Here is a 21,421-nt window from a genome sequence, read left to right as displayed (position 1 = left end):
CTTTAGAGTACTTTTTTTTTTTTTTTTTAAAGAGTTGGACAAAGGCAAAGCACATTATCCATTCCAAACATTGCATTTTACAGTTTAAGTTAGTAAATAAATGCACCGCAGTCATCCCACCGCTACACTCTATTCCACTTCTACAGACATTTGGGTCTGCTGTGGTTGTTGCTGACGTGTGTACTTTTAGGCTTTTAAGTTTATGCCACTCATGAAACGTCCTCCTGACTTCATCATCATCTCCGATACTTTTACTGACTGACTGTGAAGATCGGCCTGCAGTAGAAGTAAAATTGTTATTACACAACAAGAGTAGAAATATTATTGACTTGAGTCAGTCTTTAGTGTGTACAGAAAGATAGATTACTAGTACACTTTGACTTCCCTTTGTGCACAACAAACAAACAACGAAAACACAAAGACCAATCGCTCAGAGTCAGGTGTCCAATGCATGCCATTAATTGTCATTACCTGTTCCTTCTCATCTTAAGTTAACGGGCCGTCTATTTCGCCATCATCATGATGGACGGTGCTGTTGTGTCAATCATACTCATTGCGCAGATAGAGTGAGTCCCCTTCCTGTATTGAATTAAAAGCAATGTATTGCCAAGCTGCAGGAGAAGTACAAATTTCTTATTTGCAAGAAGGGGAAAATTGAATTCACCTTGAGTTACGTTTAGTGTGTTCTGTAGAAAGTTGATTAGTGGCAGTGCACAATTACATAAATTCATGCACAACAAAAACAACAAAATCATTCAGTCTGCGACTCTGCGTCCAATGCATGGCATCAATCATTACCTGTTCCATCTTATTTTCAGTTAATGGCCAGTCTCTCTCGGCTCTGAAAGGAGGATAGCTATAGAAGTCATCAGATTCATGCTCCACTTCTTTTGGCAGTACTAGGAAAGTTTGAATTTTTTCTTGTAGTATTTTACCATCATCCAATCATCATTCATGAGGGCAATGGATTTGGGCGGGAGATTCAGTATGATGGAGCGGAGGAGCTGGATTCGGAGGACTGTACTGTCAAATTGCAGACACCTGAAAATTGTATATTAAATAAGAAGAGTAGAAGACGTGGTAATGGATTTGTTGTGATTCACAAGTTTGTAACCGGAACGACAGACACACAAATTACAGTGGGAAAAAAGGGAGGAAGACAATAAGTGCAAGACTAATTGTCAGGGAAGTATAGCTCGTCCTCAAACTCTGGGGGGTCAGCCAGTAGTAGGTAATCATCATGTGACACACTACTTCCGTCACCTGAGCCGCTGTCCTCATCTTCCTCCATTGCTTCATGTATTGTGTAATTCGGTGGTATGAAGTGCTGATTCATTTTTATCATTGTTAACCTCTCCACGTTTTTGGACGAGAGACTGGTCCTTCTCGATGTTACAATGGAACCAGCAGCACTGAAAACACGTTCGAAAGAGACACTTGCGACAGGGCAGGCCAGATAGCTTATCGCCAGCCTGCTGAGCTGTGCCCATTCAGACCTTTTCCTATACCAATACTGCAATGGGTTTTGATCATTGTACACCTCTGTTGGGTCGTCCAGATAGGCCTGGACCATCCGTTCAATGTTCAGGGTTGCTGCTGGTAAGCTTTTCTCTGTGCATCAGCACTGTGCTTATTAATGCCTAACTTTACATACAAATTGTGTTATGATTGTACTCGGCCTAATGATCCAGTTATTGTTTCTGTGGTCGATAGTGATGGTGAGTGTTGTGATCCAAACACACTGCCCTCAGCCGACGAAGTTGCACTTGATCCTGCATGGCCTGCTGCAGTGCTTCTTGTGGGTTGATCTTGCAGGCTTTTAATTAGCAGCTGTTCGTTTTCCAACTTACTGGCTGCTTCAGCTAGACAAGTTTTGTAGCGGGCAACATCAATTTCGGAAAAAGCAAAGAATGTCCTCAGTCCAAATTTTGCACGTGGATCCAGAATTGTGGCGCAAATGTAATGTTCTTGTGACAAAATGTTATTTTGTAGCCTTACATTTTCAGCTAAGCAACGGGATAAGCTCTCAACCAAGTCATGGGCTTGCCTTTTGTCCTCTACACCTTTGTATGATTCAGACACATTATTCAGCTGATGCCCTAGAATTTGCAATAATGGGATAGCTTGGCCCATTGTACAGTCCTCCTTGCTGACTTCACGTGTGAAGACCTCAAAAGGATAAAGCATCTCAGTCAGGCATTTAATTAGGCTCCATTGCTCCATGTCAAGGTTCATGCCTTTAACAGTAGCATCCCCTCTTCTTTTCCAGACATATTCATGGAGTGACCTGTACTGCTCATACAGACGATCAAGCATGTAATACGTTGAGTTCCAACATGTTGCCACCTCCTGGATGAGTGCCTTGACTGGCATCCTATGTTCACGTTGGATGATCCTCAGCTGCTTCCGAGCTTTAAAAGAATGGCTGTAATGAGTGCATATTTTTCGGCAGATGGCCAGTAAATTGTTGATTATGGGTTCTTTTTTCAGAAAGTCTTGAACTATAATGTTTATGCAGTGCGCCAAACACGGAACCCTGAAATAGGAACCAAGTTCCATGGCCTTAAGTACATTACTGCCATTGTCCGTGGCAACAAAACCAATACCAAGCCCTCTTGGCTGCAGCCATTCCAAAACCTTGCTGCGAAACTCGTGTAAAATGTTTTCAGCCGTATGAGATTTCTCCATGGTGAACAAGGCTACAGTTGCATGTTTCCGAGTATCTTCAAAAATCGCAGCTGTGTCAACAGCACCACGTGCAGATAGCTTATCTCTAAAACCCACAAAAGAGATGCAGTGTGCAGTGATGCACATGTAATATGTGGCTTGGCAACTGGTCCACATGTCTCTTGTCAGGTAGATATTGTGAACAGCACTCTGCTGCAAAGCTTGTCCAACCAATTCCAGCACATCATGATGTAGTGCCGGAACAGCAATTCTTGCGAAATAGGACCGACTGGGAACCTTCCATTTAGGGCAGATGGCAGACACAAATTCAAGGAAACCCACCCCTTCCACAAATCAAAAAGGAAGAAGGTCCAGCGCTAACATTTTAGCCAGCTTCGCATTGTACAATCGTGCCATTGGGTGGTTGCATTGGAACTGCCCCTCCAACCTAAACATGCTCTCAATGGTAGGCTGGATTACTTTCCTTTGTGGTGCTGTTTTCATTAACCCACTAAGGCTCAACGACACAGATTGTCTCATTGCGGTACTCGGTCGCCTTGGTGTCTCACTCTCAGCCTGACTCAGAGAATGGCTCTTACTGCGGTGCCACTCTGATGTTACTGAGGAGGATGTGGGCGTTACCACTGCACTACTGGGGACAGGGATAGAAATGCCTCCCTCTTCTTCACCTTCCACCGCAATAATATCGCTCCCTGATTCATCCTGACCAACTTCAATGGGTTGAGTTTTTCTACTTTCTTTAACTTAAGTAGGTGATCCTCCCACACGATAGTGTGGTGTATTCTGAGATGACTGCTTGTCCTCCGGTACCATAGCTTGTACCAAGCTTACCACGTCAAACACCTTGCCGACAAATTGAGTATATAGCAACGTTCTCCTCCTTGGCGCTAACAGAAAAGTAGTCGCAAACTGGGGAGGAGAACTTTCTGGCACTGCTGGATTTGCCACTTTCAATACCAGATGAACTGGAGAGTGTGCTTGAAATGTGACCCTGTGCACCTAGACTGTGACATTTACTACCACTACCTACTGAGATGGTTGAGCGGGATGTAGGTCCCTGCCGGGCCTTGGAAAATATGGCAGCTGGAGGTAGTGGTGGTGTAACCTGTGTTGGTGATATCCGTGCTACATCCCGCTCAGTAGCAGCCTTTCTGGATAGGGTGAGAATGTTGGTCTCCAATCCCTTTGGGGCGGGAGTAATGTGCGTGATTACTGGCTCGTCTTCATCAACATCATCACCCCCCTCTTCTACATCTACCTCCATAACTCTAAGTATTTCTGGGACCTTCCTTTTCAGAAGCATTGTCTTGTGGCGTATATCACTCTCAGACTGAACTGGTGGGAGCCAAGTGGCATCACGATCATCAGATACGGGGCTTGAAGAAGAAGATGATGGACTAAGCCTCCTTTTCCTTGCTGGTGGTCTGGAAGACAGTAGATCTTCTGAAACAGTGGTTTGACTTTGCTCCACTTTGTCTGCAGGAAGCCCGATTTCCTGAAATGCCCCTACGTCAGGAGCAACAAGTACTATGTTGGGCTGTTGCGGCCGCTGCTGTTCTTGTTGCGGCCACTGCTGTTCTTGTTGCGGCCGCTGCTGTTCTTGTTGCGGCCGCTGCTGTTCTTATTGCGGCTGCTGCTTTTCTTGCTGCTCGTTAGTAGACTGGCTACCTCTGCGACACTAAAGCCCTTGGGCCTAGGTTGGTGGGGTTGGACCACTGTGCTGCTCCCAGCTTGGTTCCCGGACAACGCTGCTGCAGGCGTAACTTTTTTGCTGCCAAAAAAAACATTGGCCGGCACACCACCAGTCGTGGTTAATGGCACTTCCTTTTTCTGATCCTTCTTCTCACCGGCAACTTTCTTGGTAATGGACCTGGTACCTTTCTTTGGGGCCATCTTCCTCAGATGACAGGCAGGATGCAGATGCACAACAAGTTCTGGTCACACGTGGACGTGATACGCAGCAGGACTTCTGTCTGGCTGGCATTACAACGGGTAGCCGGGTGATGCTGATGACACCGCCTTCTCTGTCTTTTGTGCACCTAAAAGCAAATAAGCCAGGAGAAGGACATCAGTGAAATGATGCATTTGTTGTTGTGGTTCAGTTACTTAGTACTGTACTAGTGCAAACAAAAGATATAGTCTAGCCATTTATGACTTTTTTTTTAACAAGGGCTATGTTATATTACTGTGTACAGTCACACACTACACTCTCAGGAAGGATAGGAAAGTTAATAATAACCACCAAAATAAAAATGTAATGGAAGTGGGGTGGACCCTATTTGCCATTAAATTATTTGAGCATCTCAGCATCCATGGAGCTGCTGCTGGCAAAGGGGGTGGATGGATGGAAGCAGTAAGCCAAATAGCCTAAAGGAAAACCATGCAGGCCTATGGCAAAAGCAGGACACTAATAACTCCCAGTCCAAACACATAAAAAGGCCACCAGCCACATGGACACTCACAAATCACAACCAAGCAGGGGGCCTGGGAAACACCAGGAGCAGACAAAAGGCCTATAAAAGCCAGGTAAAGGATGCATGCTGAAGCACACTGCTCTGCCTTTTTAATGCAACAAAATGGAAATACTAACATTCACAGGCCCCAAAAAGGTCTGCAGGGTGCATGCATTGTACACCAACACACCAGACACATACAACAAAAGCATGTCTTTAAAACAACCAATATCAGAAAGGCCACCCCAAAAAAACACACTTCCCCAACTCAATCCAATGCCATCCATGCCCTAAATGATGTCTAAATTCAACAGACCACACAGAAAACACTTGATTAATAAAGCAGTGGCTACTTGCTCTGATCCTAGTGGATGAAAAAACAGGCCTGTTGGCAGACAAGGCCAGGCAAGCTTGCAGGCCTAGGCTTCAAAATGGCCACCAGCCACATGGCCAGGCCCAACAACATCAGAAAGGCCACCCCAAAAAAGCACACTTCCCCAACTCAATCCAATGCTATCCATGCCCTAAATGATGTCTAAAAATTCAACAGACCACACAGAAAACACTTGATTAATAAAGCTGTGGCTACCTGCTCTGATCCTAGTGGATGAAAGCAGGCCTGTTGGCAGACAAGGCCAGGCAAGCTTGCAGGCCTAGGCTTCAAAATGGCCACCAGCCACATGGCCAGGCCCAACAACATCAGAAAGGCCACCCCAAAAAAAACACTTCCCCAACTCAATACAATGCCATCCATGCCCTAAACAATGTCTAAAAATTCAACAGACAACACAGAAAACACTTGATTAATAAAGCTGTGGGTACCTGCTCTGATCCTAGTGGATGAAAAAGCAGGCCTGTTGGCAGACAAGGCCAGGCAAACTTGCAGGCCTAGGCTTCAAAATGGCCACCAGCCACATGGCCAGGCCCAACAACATTAGAAAGGCCACCCCAAAAAAACACACTTCCCCAGCTCAATCCAATGCCATCCATGCCCTAAATGATGTCTAAAAATTCAACAGACCACACAGAAAACACTTGATTAATAAAGCTGTGGCTACCTGCTCTGATCCTAGTGGATGAAAAAGCAGGCTTGTTGGCAGACAAGGCCAGGCAAGCTTGCAGGCCTAGGCTTCAAAATGGCCACCAGCCACATGGCCAAGACCAACAACATCAGAAAGCCCACCCCAAAAAAACACAAACACACTTCCCCAACTCAATCTAATGCCATCCATGCCCTAAATGATGCTTGAAAATGAAATACATTAAAAAAACACCAAAGGAACATTCCTCATGCACACACCCATGAGGCCATGCCCATGACTAGCTCGGGCCTACTACTGACTACTATGACCCACATTTTAAAAAAAAGGAAAGATGATAGTTACCAAACATAAATTGTAGTTACAACAACTGCAATGCGCACAATCAAACAGACACAACAATCACTTACTTGTAAAATATCCAAATCAAAATATCCTCAAATCCAATTGCAATGATGCAGCAGACAAAAAGTGTGATCTTTCCAGCTCAAAATCCAAAGGCAGAATGAGCAGGAGATGGACAAAGCACTGGGAGGAGTCTGCTGGACAGGAACAGGAACAGGAAGTTAGAGATTCTGTGTCACTTCCTCCCTCTCCCCACCTTTTTAAAAAAGGACTCCTTGCACAAAAAAGGACAGCCAAATGTCAATCTGAGGAGTTGTTTTCATCCAAAATCATAATTTGCAGAAGGTTTCATGCTGCAAGAGCTGATATTCTTCTCCAAATTGAAAATATTACATGTTCGAGTTCTCGAGCTTCACAATACTTCCGCCGGATGTTGATGGCGTGTCCAAAATGACTTGATCGCGTTCTCTCGCTCTCTGTCGCGTTGGATATGACGTGTTCGGGGTCTCTTTCTCCTTTTCGCGTTCGATTAGACGTGCCCGCGTCCTCACTCTCTCGCTCGCGGTGGAGAATGACGTGTTCGAGATCTCAATCTTCTCATACTCGCACGGTGCATGATCGCGAGAAGAATGACGTGAACGCGCAACAAATGAAGTGATCGCGCGACAAGTGACAATAATGTGAGCGCAAACTGTTGCGAGACAGTGCAAAATGGCTACCAACAATCCAATATCTCGTGGAGAACGCGACCGGGTCGGGAAAACTTGTCAGCGAGCGCGGGGATTCAGGTAAGGTGATCGCGCACACCCGAGAATGTATTTTTTTACAGTTGCAGCAAGAAACAAATTATCGCTAAGCTGCGGATTGCGGAAATTTTGACATTTTCGCGCTTTCCGCGGAATGCGAAAATGTCAAATGATCTCAATTTCCGCGAACGGAACGGAATTTTGGCCCAGGCCTAATTGTGAATGCATTTTAGTGTTTACAAATTTAACTGGGGAGTGTCTATCCAAAATGGGGTCATACATTTGATTACAGTCACCACCCAAAAATATATTGTCATTGTCAAATGAAACTAATTTATCAGAGATTTGCAACCAGAGTGCTATATCAACGGAAACTGGACCATAAACATTAAAGATAACTAACAGTATTTTATCTATAAGTAATTTAACAATAACCCAATGACCATCAGAGTCAGATTCTTGATGAACAACTGAAACATGAATTTTTTATGACAAAGGATCAAAACACAGTTTTTCCTACCTAAAGCCGGAGAAGAAAAAACATTGCCCACCAAACATTTCTTTAATTTAGAAGCTTCAGCATCAGGCAAATAAGATTCTTGGAGTAGAACAACGTCAGTTTTTAACTTAGCTAAATAGGACAATACTTTTCTTTTAATAGGGTTACCTAATCCCTTAATATTCCATGTAGTAACTCTGAATTTAAATGGAAAGAAGTAAAATAATAAATTATTAAGCATACAATGCAATAATCAATCTTAAATTTGAGGATAGTCAATAAATATAGACCAATAGAACCAACAACAATGTTACATTGAGAAATAATTGTAGAAACATGATCAACGATAAAAGCTATAGGAGAGTAAAACAGTAAAGAAAAAGGAGAAAGTTGCAGGTAAGAGGAGAAAGAGGAAAAACAAGAAAGAACACAGGATAAAGAAAAAGAAGAGAGTTGTATAGAGAAGGGGTAAAAGAAGAAGAAAAAGAAGAAAAGGAGGGAGAAGTAAAAGAATGAGTGAAGGAACAGTGAGAGAAGACAGTACATATCATCAGTTAGTACAAAACGGGGATACAAATGAATAAAAAACGATTGACGACTGCAATACATACCTTCTGAGGGGACACATGAAGAAAAATATGAGGAGTGGCGACACAAAGGAGAAGATGACACCACAAACCAGGGAGGAGGAACCACAACTGGGATTCATGAGAACAAGTACGAAACAAACACAAAAACATGCCAAAAAGAAACACCTGCAGAAATATATGGGGGACGAAAAAAGAAAAATGAAAAATAAGAAGAACAATTGATAAGACAAATGCTAACAGAAGTCTGCAAAAAGGAACAATGTAAGTCAAAACGATTCAAAACATACCATCAAGAAAAGAAAAAGAGTAGGTCAAGGCCTGGAAGACGATGAGGAAGAAGAAGGACCAGAAGTTTCCATAGACGTGGTTGAGTGCAGGTGAATACATTTCTTTCAGATCTGCCTGATCATCAAAAGTTTAAGTGTTATTTTGGAAAGTAACTTTAAACAAACATGGATGAAATAGTCCATAGCGTGCTCCAGGGGTGTTTAAGGCTGGACGAAGATCAAGGAACTCTTTCCATTGCTTGGCTGTTGCTGAGGAGACATCCTGTGAAATAAATAATTTAGAACCTAACCAAGCAAGTTGTTTTTTGGGTTTGGCTGCATTTAAGACTAGCAACAAGTCAGTAAATTGCAAACATAGAAAAATTACACATCGCTGGTTTCGAAGGAGCAGATGACGAAGACAGGCGGGGACCAAGCCTGTGCGCTCGCTGAATGTTCAAGCTTGTAGATGGGGGGCGGTCGTGAAGCTTCATCAAAACATTATTGAAGAAGTTGACTGGGTCATTTCCCTCCAATCCTTCGGGAAGACCATACAAACAAAGGTTCCTGTTTTCAAGGTCTTCTGCTGATTTTTTCAGTGTGAGGACCTCCCTCTCTAAGGCAGACACTTTAGTAGGTAAAGACTGTAGGACATCAACATGTTGTTCCACTGTAATGATGCAGGATTCCATAGATGCACATTTAGAGTCTAACACTTGCAAGCTAGAGTTAGTTTCATCAATGAATGGGCGCAGAGAGCAAATTTCCTCAAGAACCATGTCCAAAGAGATTAGAGAGATAGTCTTTGGTGGAGAAGGAGGGTCCTGTTTGAGGCATTTGTTGGCAGAGGTTGGAGTCTGCGATTTGATTGAAGACGTTGGCAAAATTGTCGCTTTGGAGGATCCAGATTGTGCCATTTTAGTTGTATCGTGGGAGGAAGAAATTGTATGAGGTGAGTCTGAGACAGGAGCGTGGGTGGTGTATCTCTTATTAGTGACAAGTAACTTCTTAGTCCTGCCCATAACGCAAAGGAGGAAAGAAATTCCGTTGTGGTAAGAGAAATCACCAATAGACTTCCACAGCCAGTCAGAAGATTCTAGACCATAGAGCGTAGGTGCGCAATGAATATTGTTGAGTAACAATAAAATCACATCTGGACCAAATGAGCAGGAAATGACCTTAAGGTATTTGGTGCAGCATAATGTTGAAGTCAAAGTAATGGAAAAGACATCATACTTGAGGAGAGATGAAAAGAATTCAATGCTTGGAAAAAACAAGCCAAGAAGAGAAAAAACAGGCATTTTTTTTAAAGAAATCCACTCAGGGGGACTTCCGATTTCAGAAACGCACCGTTTCCATGAGGAATTTGCGGTAGAACGGCGAAAAACGCCACGGCTGGTCCCGTCGCGATGGGAATACGTTTTAAAGTTTTAACCACAATGTCCCAAAAATATACCTGTTTCCAAAATGGCCTTGGAGATTTTAGTGAAATCTAGCCTGCTTTCGGCCTTCTATTGTTGAAAGAAGTATTTCTCTTGTTTTGTGCCTGTTGCGTTACCCATTTTTTTACTTTATGCCCCAACAACAAAAATAGCCATTTGATGATGCTTTTTCAGCTGCATGCACTGTCCAAGACACTCAGTACAAATTCCGGACTCCAAAATGGCCGCCTGAATGTCCGTGTTTTATATCCCACATGCACATCACCTGCAATTGCCTTTCTGTTTATTGTTTCTTTCGGCACTCACTACCTACCATCCTCCAGTCGTCGCTCAGCCACTAACCAATCTGCTGCCACCGCTTACATCAAGTGCAGCCCAGGGAAGAGGCTTTTTCAAAATTGCCTCTTCAGCTTTACTGGTAAGTGCTGACAATGAGTGTTTGTCCACTTACTGCATAATGTAGACATTGGTTTTCCTCCTTGGTGCTATTGTACCAGACCACACAATACTCAGGAGATCCAGTGAAGAGTTGTATTATATTTGTTGGCGCTTACAAGTAGCGCTGCCACCATCCTGTGTTGCCCTGTTTAACTGACCTGTAATCCTTCAAAACAGTTTCTTCCTTTCAATCTAGAATACGCCTCCCATTACCATTCTGCATGACAAAACAGTGCCACTACATCACATTACTACAGTAGTGGGGTGAAATATGTTTATTTCTCCTCGTTGTTTCCATTATGCAGCACACATAGAAAGAGGATAATTCTTCTTGTGATTGACTTTGTGTGGGAAGGTGTTCCTTCCTGCAAAAAAACAATCCTGCATGCAACATATACACCCTTGCACCAAGTGTGCCTGTGTTGGCACTAGGCAGCAAATTGTGTGCCAGCGCAGGGGGAAAGGACAGGAATGCATCATATTTCATAAATATGATACATTCCTGCCCGTTCACACTGGCGTAGGGCAGAGCAGCAAAACAACTTGCAGTTCTTGCCTACGCCAATACCCCATAAATTAGGCCCAGGGCATACAAAGCTGGCATATGCTGCCATGTCGGGTGCTCTAGTTCAATACATCTTGTGACTTAAGGTGCACTTAATACTCTGTCAATATGACAGACAGGAACCTTGGGTAAGAAGTTCAATTTATGAAAATATAAGGGTTTATTGGTGACTCACTTGATACGAGAAATGTAATTTTTCGGTTACATTAATTACGAATAGTATAATCAATGTAATTTAGTTTAGAGCCCAGCTACTCTAAGTATTTATTTTTGAGGTATAAAATATTTAAAAATATGTAATGAATGCATTGGAGATCTCATGGTGCAAAAAGTGACAACAAAGTGCAAAGGGTGTTTTGAAAAAAAATAATTTGAGGACATTATAGAGCGGATGGTTTTACACATTCCAAAATATACTATCTAATATTTTAAATGTGCAAAAATCCCCTAATAAAAATATTTGCCTGTATTTTGCTAAAATACGTTTTTGTATGGTATTTTCAGAAAAAAATATATTTTGTGAATTTCAGGTTTATGAAGTCATAAAATGTTGAACATGGTTGCAATTTACCACAGAAATAACACATATACACGCGCCAACTAATGTTTCACCGAACTGAAGGAAGTTGAGGCATTAGATTTAATGGGTTGGGGTAAAGCTTCCTTTTCAAGAAATGTTATTGGAGAGGTAGCATGAAAAAAGAGATTGTTTTATGTAAAAAGCAGTAAAGTGCCTTTACCAGCAGAGACACATGGTGTAATAGGTGAATAAGCTGGATATTGCAATGATTAATGTATCATCTGTTCATCAAGGTTTACAGACCCATCTTTAATTCCTTGTTCCTCCAACAGTAGATACAAGGATTCCACAGCAGTGGTACCACTGTATAAAACACTGCAATCTGGTTTCCTGTTTTTGTGAGATTTGTTGTACTGGTTTCATGTACAAAAATATGGCTGTCCCATAGATCATTGTGACACTGACCAGGTGGGAGGCACAACATGGAGAATGCTTTCATTTTGCTTTCTGAACACTGGATTCTCAGGATGGCAACAATGATGTAGGTATAGGAAATGAGAGTGACAAGGATGGGAATTACCAAAAAGAAAGATTCCAGATGAGAAAATGACTGTCTCTACTAGAAAAGTGCCTCCATACGCCATCTTTACGAGAGCCAGACGATCACAAAATAAATGGTTAATAACATTGGAACGACAAAAAGTTAAATACATTACAAGAAATATTATTGGTATTAGCAACAGGAGGCGATCCATCATTTTGATACAAGTAGATAAGGTCATTATGTTTGGGTAACACAGTGGCAAGCAAATGGCCACATAACGATCACAAGTCATGACTAACAGTAGGCAACTCTCCACAGTAGCAAACAGTAAGTTGGCACATATCTGAGTTGACCATCCAGAGAAGGGGATACTCCACTCATCCATAACCTGGTGGACCAGCATGTTGGGGTCACAGACAGAAGTGTAGAAATGATCTATGAAGGATAGATTGCATATCAAGAAGTACATAGGAGTGTGAAGACAAGGTTGATGAATGCACATGGCTCTCACAACAATGGGGCATATCAACAAGGCGGCGATAATTTTATTGCCTTATCAACAAGGCGACGCTAACCCCTGTTAGCATTAGTTTTTTGGTGATAGCGACCCGATTTTTATCGCCGTTCAAACCAGCGATAATTATCGCTAATGACATGCAAGGTAGGCGTTCCTGACTGAAATCTCATGAAAAAAGTCGCTAACAGAGCTGCTCCATATTAACAAGGTTATCTCCAAAACGCTTAGCTACAAAAAAATGCACGCTAACTCCCGCTAACTCCAGTTTTTTACACCTGATAAAAACCTGACTTAAACTGGAGATAAGTGGGCGTATATAAGGGAGAGTTGGCCCGAGCTTTCCCAGAACAGCCACAGAAGCCATGGAGATAGTCTACATGCAGCTTGGAGTCCCACCAAAGCAGCAACAACAACAACCACCGCCAATGCCACCACCACCACCACCAGGACCACCACCACCCATACAGCGACGAAGAAGACAGCGCTCACTGTGCAGACGTGTCTACCTCACAGACTTAAGGCCAGAGGAAGTCATAGCCCACTACAGGCTCAAAAGGATATCCATCCAGCACATCCTGACCCTCATTGCCCACAGGCTGACGACACCAACACAGCGGACAACCAATATCCCTCCGCAGACAAAACTGCTCGCTGTGCTGCACTTCTTGGCCTCTGGGACATTCCAACCAACAACAGCCAGAGTTGGTGGCGTATCACAGGCATCCTTCTCAACCTTCCTCCCCACTGTCTTGGATGCCATACAAAGCCTGATTCCTCAGCACCTATACTTCCCCAACACTGTGCAGGAGCGGATTGCCATCAAGCAAGGATTCCATGCCATTGCTGGCATACCACAGGTGATCGGCGCAATTGACTGCACACATGTACCATTTGTGCCCCCTGCGGACAGCGACCACATCTACCGCAACAGGAAGCACACCCATTCATTTAATGTGCAGGCAATAGTGGACCATCGCGGACTGTTTACAAATGTCATAGCCAAATTTCCAGGGAGTGCGCATGATGCATTCATTTTCCGACAATCTGTTTCCGTTGCCTGGACATTACAGTTGGCAAACTGCTGTACAGCCCAGAAATGGTCAACAAAATAATAATTGCATGTTGTGTATTGCACAACATTTGTGTCCGCACAAATGCTCCCTGGATCGAAGTGCCTGCAGCACCGGCCGATGACCAAGATGATGACGAAGATCAACGAGGTGGCCCACACACCACTGCCAATGCTGCTTGAATTGCCCGAAGGGACAGGATAATAAACAATTAATTCACTTGAGCACATCACATTGTGACTGACAAAAACAAAGACATGTATATGGAAAATTCCCTCAAGAACTGTTTGTGACAATAAACAAACTCAACACACATACCCTGTCTGCAAGTTACTTTCCTGCCCTAGTATATCACTATGAAATGTTACCATAGTACAAAAATTGCAAGTAAGAGTCCAAAAAGAAAATCCTGGTATGTATGTTTCAGCATAACAGAGAGTTAATAGGGTGTCAATCGTGCACAACTTGACTTTACAAGGAGTAAAATGTGGCACACGATTCATCAATGGTTGTGTCAAATAGTATGCAAATCATGATTCACAGGGTGTACTTATCATTACAAATTGAAATGTATGGGTTTGTAAGTGCCAAATAATGAATTTCATGGTTAATTCGGTGTTAAATTTTCAGGACAAATCTGAAAATTGGGCGTGGAATGTTGCTCTGATATGAGAAGTGGTTGTAGAATGGGGCTCACTTCGGAAATATGGGTCCTATTTGGGTGCAAATGTCAAATGTGGGTGTGAAATGGTGCCAATCCTGAAAATGTATCTCTGCATGCATCCAAGACATTAAATGAGCCACCAGCAGAGCTCACATGCACACCATCTCTGGACACCTTCAGGAAGACTGTCAAGACCGGTCTCTACTTTGAACAAATCAGCTCATTGTCAGTATGACCCAACAGACAAGACAAACTATCTGACCATCTCCCTGCAGCCCGTGGTGGACAAAGTCACTGAGAGACACAGCTGACTGGCTACATTGCAGAGAACTCCCTCATGGACCAGCTCCCAGTCTTGTTTGGGTATCAAGCACAGCACCAAGAACGTACACCATGCTGACAATGCTTAAATATGCATGCCACTTGACCTGTGTCACATTGTGGATAACACATCCTACTACACCTCTATGCAGCCACAAACACCCTCTCACACACCACACACAACATGCCAGACACCACCACAAGGGGATACGAGGAAAAGCCCTCTCCTGGAGTACAACATGTAGCGTCACTAAGACACACGTTTTGCCACATGCACATGTCCCCACTCACTGCCATTGCTAGACAGCACGGGGTAAGCATATCATCCCACACAGACAACACACAGCTCATCCTCCCCCTCACAAACAACGCAGAAGACACAAAAGTCAGCTCCCAGGAATGAACGTCGGAACTAGCAGATTGGATGACACACCTCGACATAAAGATCAACTGTGAGAAGACTGACCTCCTCTCCGCTCCATCCACATCCGCATGGGGCAACCTCTGGTGGTTGTCTGCCCTTGTAAGCCTGCCCTCACTGACAGAGCATGCACACAAGTTTGGCATCATCCCAAGTACACCATCATCCTGCCCAAACAGATCTACTCCATTGCATGCTACAGCTGTCTACAGACCGAACATAATCCATCACAACTGATAACCCCAGGATGCATTAAAATTGGCACAAACGCACTCATCCCCAGCAGACTGGACTACTGCAACAAAATCTACGCAGGGAGATACAACACACCACTACACAAGTTTTAACACAGCCTGAAAGCTGCAGCCACACCTGTCCTCAGAAACACATATCCCAAACACAAGAGGCAACACATACAGAACATCCAAAGTAGCACCAACAAGGAGAAAGTAAGCTGCTAACTACTCACACACACATTCAATTCACTATACATCATCAGGCACAAAGACATCCACAAGAGAGTCAACCTCAACATCCCCAAGAGTAACTGCTGCTCTGACAACCTTGCCCTTGCAGACTCGACCAGGATTGGTAAATCACAAGGCAGAGGGAGAGCTGCCACCTACGCCGCAAGCAAAGCCATGGATGAGATGAAAGTCAACTTCCAACAATCTCACACCCAGCATGCTTACATGCGGAACAACAAGACATGTCTATTTGACTGAGGTGGAGCTGCACTCCCACTCCCCCACAGCGCTTTGGGAGCCGCACGTGTAAGTGGGGCACATCATGCCCACCCTTTTTGTCGGATTGATATGCACACATACTCATCACCCCAGGGGAGTAGTACCCTTACAATTCACATCTCTTTTTCGAATGAATGTCTGTGAAATTACACAAAGATGTGGGGATGAGTAATGTAACATGCCATTTTGGGTATCGACTGTCTTGGAACATAAAAGTTAGTCTGTGTATACCCCTGAGGAAGTGTTGGCTATGGAACAACAATTCCTATTCTGTTGGGTGCAGGGGGATACACTGTACCTGGCTCTACAACGTGCTCCGATTCTTGCCTGTACAGCGAAGCTTAATTATCCAACACTGTTGGATGAGACGGATAAGGCGCTGGACGCCTGCTGAAAACTGAGCCTTACATGGTTTCGAGGCATAGCGGGAGTGAAAATGTAGAGTCTTCCACGCATTTCCGAAGTATGTCAATTTGGACACATGGTGTCCCACCCCTGTGCACTCACACAATTGCAAGCCATCATAACTAAGTCTGTCAGGGAGGGCAAGCGGACTAGCCTCCCACATGTGCAGCTTACACGTCTGAAAATTCAAGGTTTCCTGGGACTGCCCCTCATTGGTGGCTACTAACAAGCCACATGCCTCTGATTTATAGTTGAATGGAATAGGCTGCTATGGGAGAAGCAATGGAACTTCATGGACCAGTCTGTGGCGGGCAAAAACATCTGGATCTAACTGTGGCTAGCCCATCAGCACTGGCCCTGGGGCTTGTACTCTTTGCTGGTTAGGGTGCCCAACCACAAGGTCTTGGACAGGGTGGCAGTATGGAAGGGGTGGCCCTTTATCCCCTCAAACTACAGCGTGGATAACCCGGACTTGCCCCGGATCAGGAATCAGCGAAATTGCATTGCTGTCAAAAACAGGGCTGCAAAAGCATAGGGTCTATCTTTGATCTAGAAGGGCATGTGCCATATCTGTGGCCCATACAGGATTATGAATTTCCCGCTGCTGTTGTGTATTCATAATGCCAACTAACACACTGGGTCACTGGGCTCTACGTTGGTTACGTAATATGCAAAGTGGTTAGCGCGTAAGGAGGACAAACATTCCCTCATATCTAAGCTGTCCAAAATGCTCCTCACCAGTCTGAGTGGTCAGTGCATAAAAGTGTCGGTTTTGTTGGAAATGTAGCTGTGGAGGCCAATTTAAGCCAAGGAATGTGAACGTATCTCGTATTGCGCACACCACACTGTGCACAGTGTAGCGGGGGCTGGAACCCCCTACAAGGTTTGCTCATATTGTTGTTACACACCTGTGCAACTACATGTCTGGTATAAAAGCCAGCCAGATCGCTGCTGTCGGGGATGCTGGATGACTGGTACCCTCTTGCACTTGCTCTGTCATTGTCCAAAATTGTAGAGATATTGGTGTGAGTCCTTAGATAACATAGATACAGTGTGCAACATTGCAATGCCCAGGGCACCGGAGTACACTCTCCTTGGCCTCTCACATCCGAAGGCCTTCTCACTAACATCCCTCAGGGGTAGGCAAATAGTCCCAGCGTTGCTGGCAGACAGGCCGGTTATCTGAGCACAGTGGGGTACAGTGGCAGTTCCAGGGCTCCTGTCCTGGTTACAACGTCTAAGGAACCTATTAGCTCGGGAGCACCTATCTCGGGCTGCAGAGGGAAGGGTGAGAGATTTTGCCACTCCGTGTTGCCCCTTTGTGATTTCCTTGTAGAGAGATATGAGGGAAGTCTCATGCCCAAAGTACCTGCAGTTCTGACACATTCCACCGAGGGGCAATCATCCTCTGCCGTTCACCCAGTGGAGTGATGAGGGGGCTCCCTTCCACACATATTGTGTATGCTTACTATCCTCTAGGTAAGCTGCAACTATTGCGGAAGGTGGGGTTGTGGGAGGGTTATTGGGGGAGGGGTGTCTTTTCACCCTTGTTCATGATTGTTTCACTTCTCTGTTTTACATGCTTATTCTTTTGAAAATGGTATACGCTCTTAGTGGCTTGTTTGCTCTTCCGGTATGCGTCCGGCCTCCAGGTGACGGCTTAAACACTATGTAAATACCCACAATGCTTGCACGTCCGACATACGGATGTAGCCAGCAAGCTGGGTTGGCCCAATTATCCTGCCCTCCTATAAAAATAGGTAACCCTCAAATGGAGTCTGCCTTCATTGTGCAAACCTATCTTCACATTGTATTATTGTGCTGTGACCTGAGTTTTGGCCTGAATGTCCATCATTGCCATATAAATTCCAGGCCGTGAGATTATCATCGCAAACACGATGATATATACCACGCGCAGTTAAAAGGACATGGCTGGACACACTCCCCAATACGGTAGCAGCATCAGGCCAGTAGCAGCCTCTTAGCGTGAAGAAACCCATTGTAAACTATGGAACATGCCGCATACACATGACAGTGAGCATATGGACATTAGCGTGCCCAGAGCGTGCAGATTCTGGTCGCATGTATGCTGCATGATTACATTAGCTGCCCCTTAGCGTGCAGATTCTGATCGCATTTCATTGAACTGTATGCATACACATTACAGTAAGCATATTGACATTAGCGGGCCCTTAGCGTGCAGATTCTGGTTGCATGTATGCTGCATAATTACATTAGCTGCACCTTAGCGTGCAGATTCTGATTACATTTCATTGAACTGTATGCATACACATTACAGTAAGCATATTTACATTAGCGGGCCCTTAGCGTGCAGATTCTGGTCGCATGTATGCTGCATGATTACATTAGCTGCCCCTTAGCGTGCAGATTCTGATTGCATTTCATTGAACTGTATGCATACACATTACAGTAAGCATATTGGCATTAGCGGGCCCTTAGCGTGCAGATTCTGGTCGCATGTATGCTGCATGATTACATTAGCTGCCCTTTAGCATGCAGATTCTTATCGCATTTCATTGAACTGTATGCATACACATTACAGTAAGCATATTGACATTAGCGGGCCCTTAGCGTGCAGATTCTGATCGCATGTGTTCAGCCTCATGACATTAGCGGCCCCTTAGCGTTCAGATTATGATTGCTTTTCATGAAAACGGGTCGCATACACATTACAGTATCAGCCAGAGTACAGTTGCGGCCCCTTAGCGTGCAATTTCTTGTCGCTTTGTACATAAAATGCCTCTAACACACAGGAAGTGATGTATGCCTGCTTCCTGTCTCCATGTGTGTGGCATTCACTTTCACTTTCTCTTTTGAGCACATTGTGTTGGATTTGGCTGAGTGAGGAGGTGTTTTTGGGATTGTGCTGGTGGAGAGTGTGGTTTGGAGTGTTGCTGGGTTGCTGTGTCCTGTCTAACGTGTTTTTTTTATAATTTCACATTTTAATTACTTTCTACTGTCTACTGTCCTCAGTCTTGTTGTGTTTGCTGTGTTTTTTTTCCTATTGTCATGCTTGGGTTTTCTTTTTGTAGTCTGAGGTTGAGAACTGGGGTGTGTGGAGATGCTGGGAGTGGGAAGGTCAGGGCGGATGTCGAGGGGGAATTGGGGGGCTTCCTGTGGCTGGTGCGGTGCTACCTGCCTCTGATGCTGGAGAGGGGAGAACGTATCCTCCAGGGGTATGGTGTGGCGGTGCGCAAGTTGCGGTGGGAGTGTGTGCGTGCGCAGATGCTCCGCTGCTTTAAGGTGAACCGGACCGTGCGCCTGTGCAAGCACCGCTGGCAGGACATGCTGGCGCGGGAGGCGGATCTGCTCGATTACACCGGAGTCATGCCTGGCATCCAGGGTGGTAAGTACCAATTCCCTTGTTGTCAACAACTAATGTTACGTACATATATGAGTGACGTGTGTGAGATGTCTTAATGCTGTCCCAAGACCGTGACACTGTAACAACGTGGTCAATGCAATGCGACTTGCAAAAAATATTTGCGCATGATGGCCTTGAGCTTGGATTTGCATGACACACTCTTCCCACTACAGTGTGTGCAACAGTACGGAAGGTGTTGGGATAGTCAATCCAAAAACACATTATTGATGTGCGCCATGCACTGCAAGGTGGATTGACGATTGGCGTTGCAATGAACGCGTAGATTAAGTTTGCCATAGGAAATAACACATAGGAATAGAGATCCCCGGTGTACAACATCCCAAAATACACATGCTAAATACTCAGCAGGAAGGGTTGCAGGGGCATGGTGGTGTTTGCATGTTGAAGTATAGCAAGGGGTGTGTCTGTCGAAGAGCAATGTTCAGTTAGTGCTTGGAGATGGGGAGCAACGTTGCCTGTCAGAGGTGTAGCGGAAGTGTGCCACAGGCCATATCTGCAAGGTAGGAAAAGGAGCAGACTCACAATCAGGTCCCTCTGGGGCGGGGGAACACGGCATAGGCCAGCTGGTTGGATCATCGGGTCCTTTGATGTGCCATGGAAATAGAGTTGGATGTTAAGGTATGTTTGCCCAGTGTTGTGGATGGCTGTGTGAACCTGGGTGCACATCTTGAATGTGACTCTAGCTTTGATGTGGAGACAGTGGAGTGTGCGCAGGTGGTGGGAGGTGTGAAAGGGTCCTGGCAGTGTGAGGATCAGTCCTGTGGTTTCATTTGAGATGTCCTGCAGCTTGAGGATGTGGTTCATGTAAAATCTGTCATGGACTGTGGTGCCATAGTAGGGTAAGCTATTGCACAGGGCATGAGTGAGTGTCTATGTGTGTCTGAGTAGGAGTCATTTGAGTGTCTGACATAGGAGGCAGAGTGTGTGGCAGCACAATGATGAGACTGGATAGATCTTGCAATTATCTTGGACATCGGAGTCCATGATGGATTACATGTCACGTGCTTTGGCTGTGTTGAGGTGTGGGTCCCCCATGCCATGTGAGGAGCCTGTGTAATTACATGCGTGGATGTTTTGCCGCATGATGGGTACTTTTCGTTTGTTTCTACTCACTTATATGCAGCTCTTTGACATTCATCTAGCAAGCTCTGCCATGGATACGCAATACTGTTTGCTGGAGTTGTGTGGGCTGGATGTGTCGAGGAGGAGTTGCCAGTCGCATGCCTATGATACAATGTTGAGTCCATAGCTAATCCCGATTGTGGCGTGAGAAGACATGTAGATGTGATGTCTGAATGAGGATCTCTGGTGGACTCCACGGCTGGTTGTTGGAGGCTTCAAGACAACAGAGGGGTGTCTGACCCACACGTATGTACGTTGAGGAAGGAGCAGATGCAGTTGAGGGCCTTGTCTTGGATCCCTTTGTTGTGGAGTCTGAATATTGGTGGGCTTTGTGAGACAGTGCTGAATGCCGCTGCGATTGGTCAAGGATGATGAGTAAAAAGGTCTTATTTGCGCTCCGTGTGGATGAGGTGCCTTGATATTGCGTGAAACAACTCAGATGTGCAGTTCGGCCAGCAGTGATGTTTTGACTGTGCAGCCTCTGCTTCCACATGTTCGTGTGTGGATGCCATTCAAAGTAGGCCCAGTCATGTGGCCAACATGAAATCAACACCACAGGGATGTAGCATTGTTTGTCACTGTAACAATTTGCATTGTGAATATGCCACATTTG

The sequence above is a fragment of the Triturus cristatus genome, chromosome 6, assembly GCF_964204655.1.
Source record: "Triturus cristatus chromosome 6, aTriCri1.1, whole genome shotgun sequence".
Classification (NCBI taxonomy): domain Eukaryota; kingdom Metazoa; phylum Chordata; class Amphibia; order Caudata; family Salamandridae; genus Triturus; species Triturus cristatus.
The sequence above is the reverse complement of the archived record's forward strand: the minus strand, read 5'-3'. Positions refer to the sequence as shown.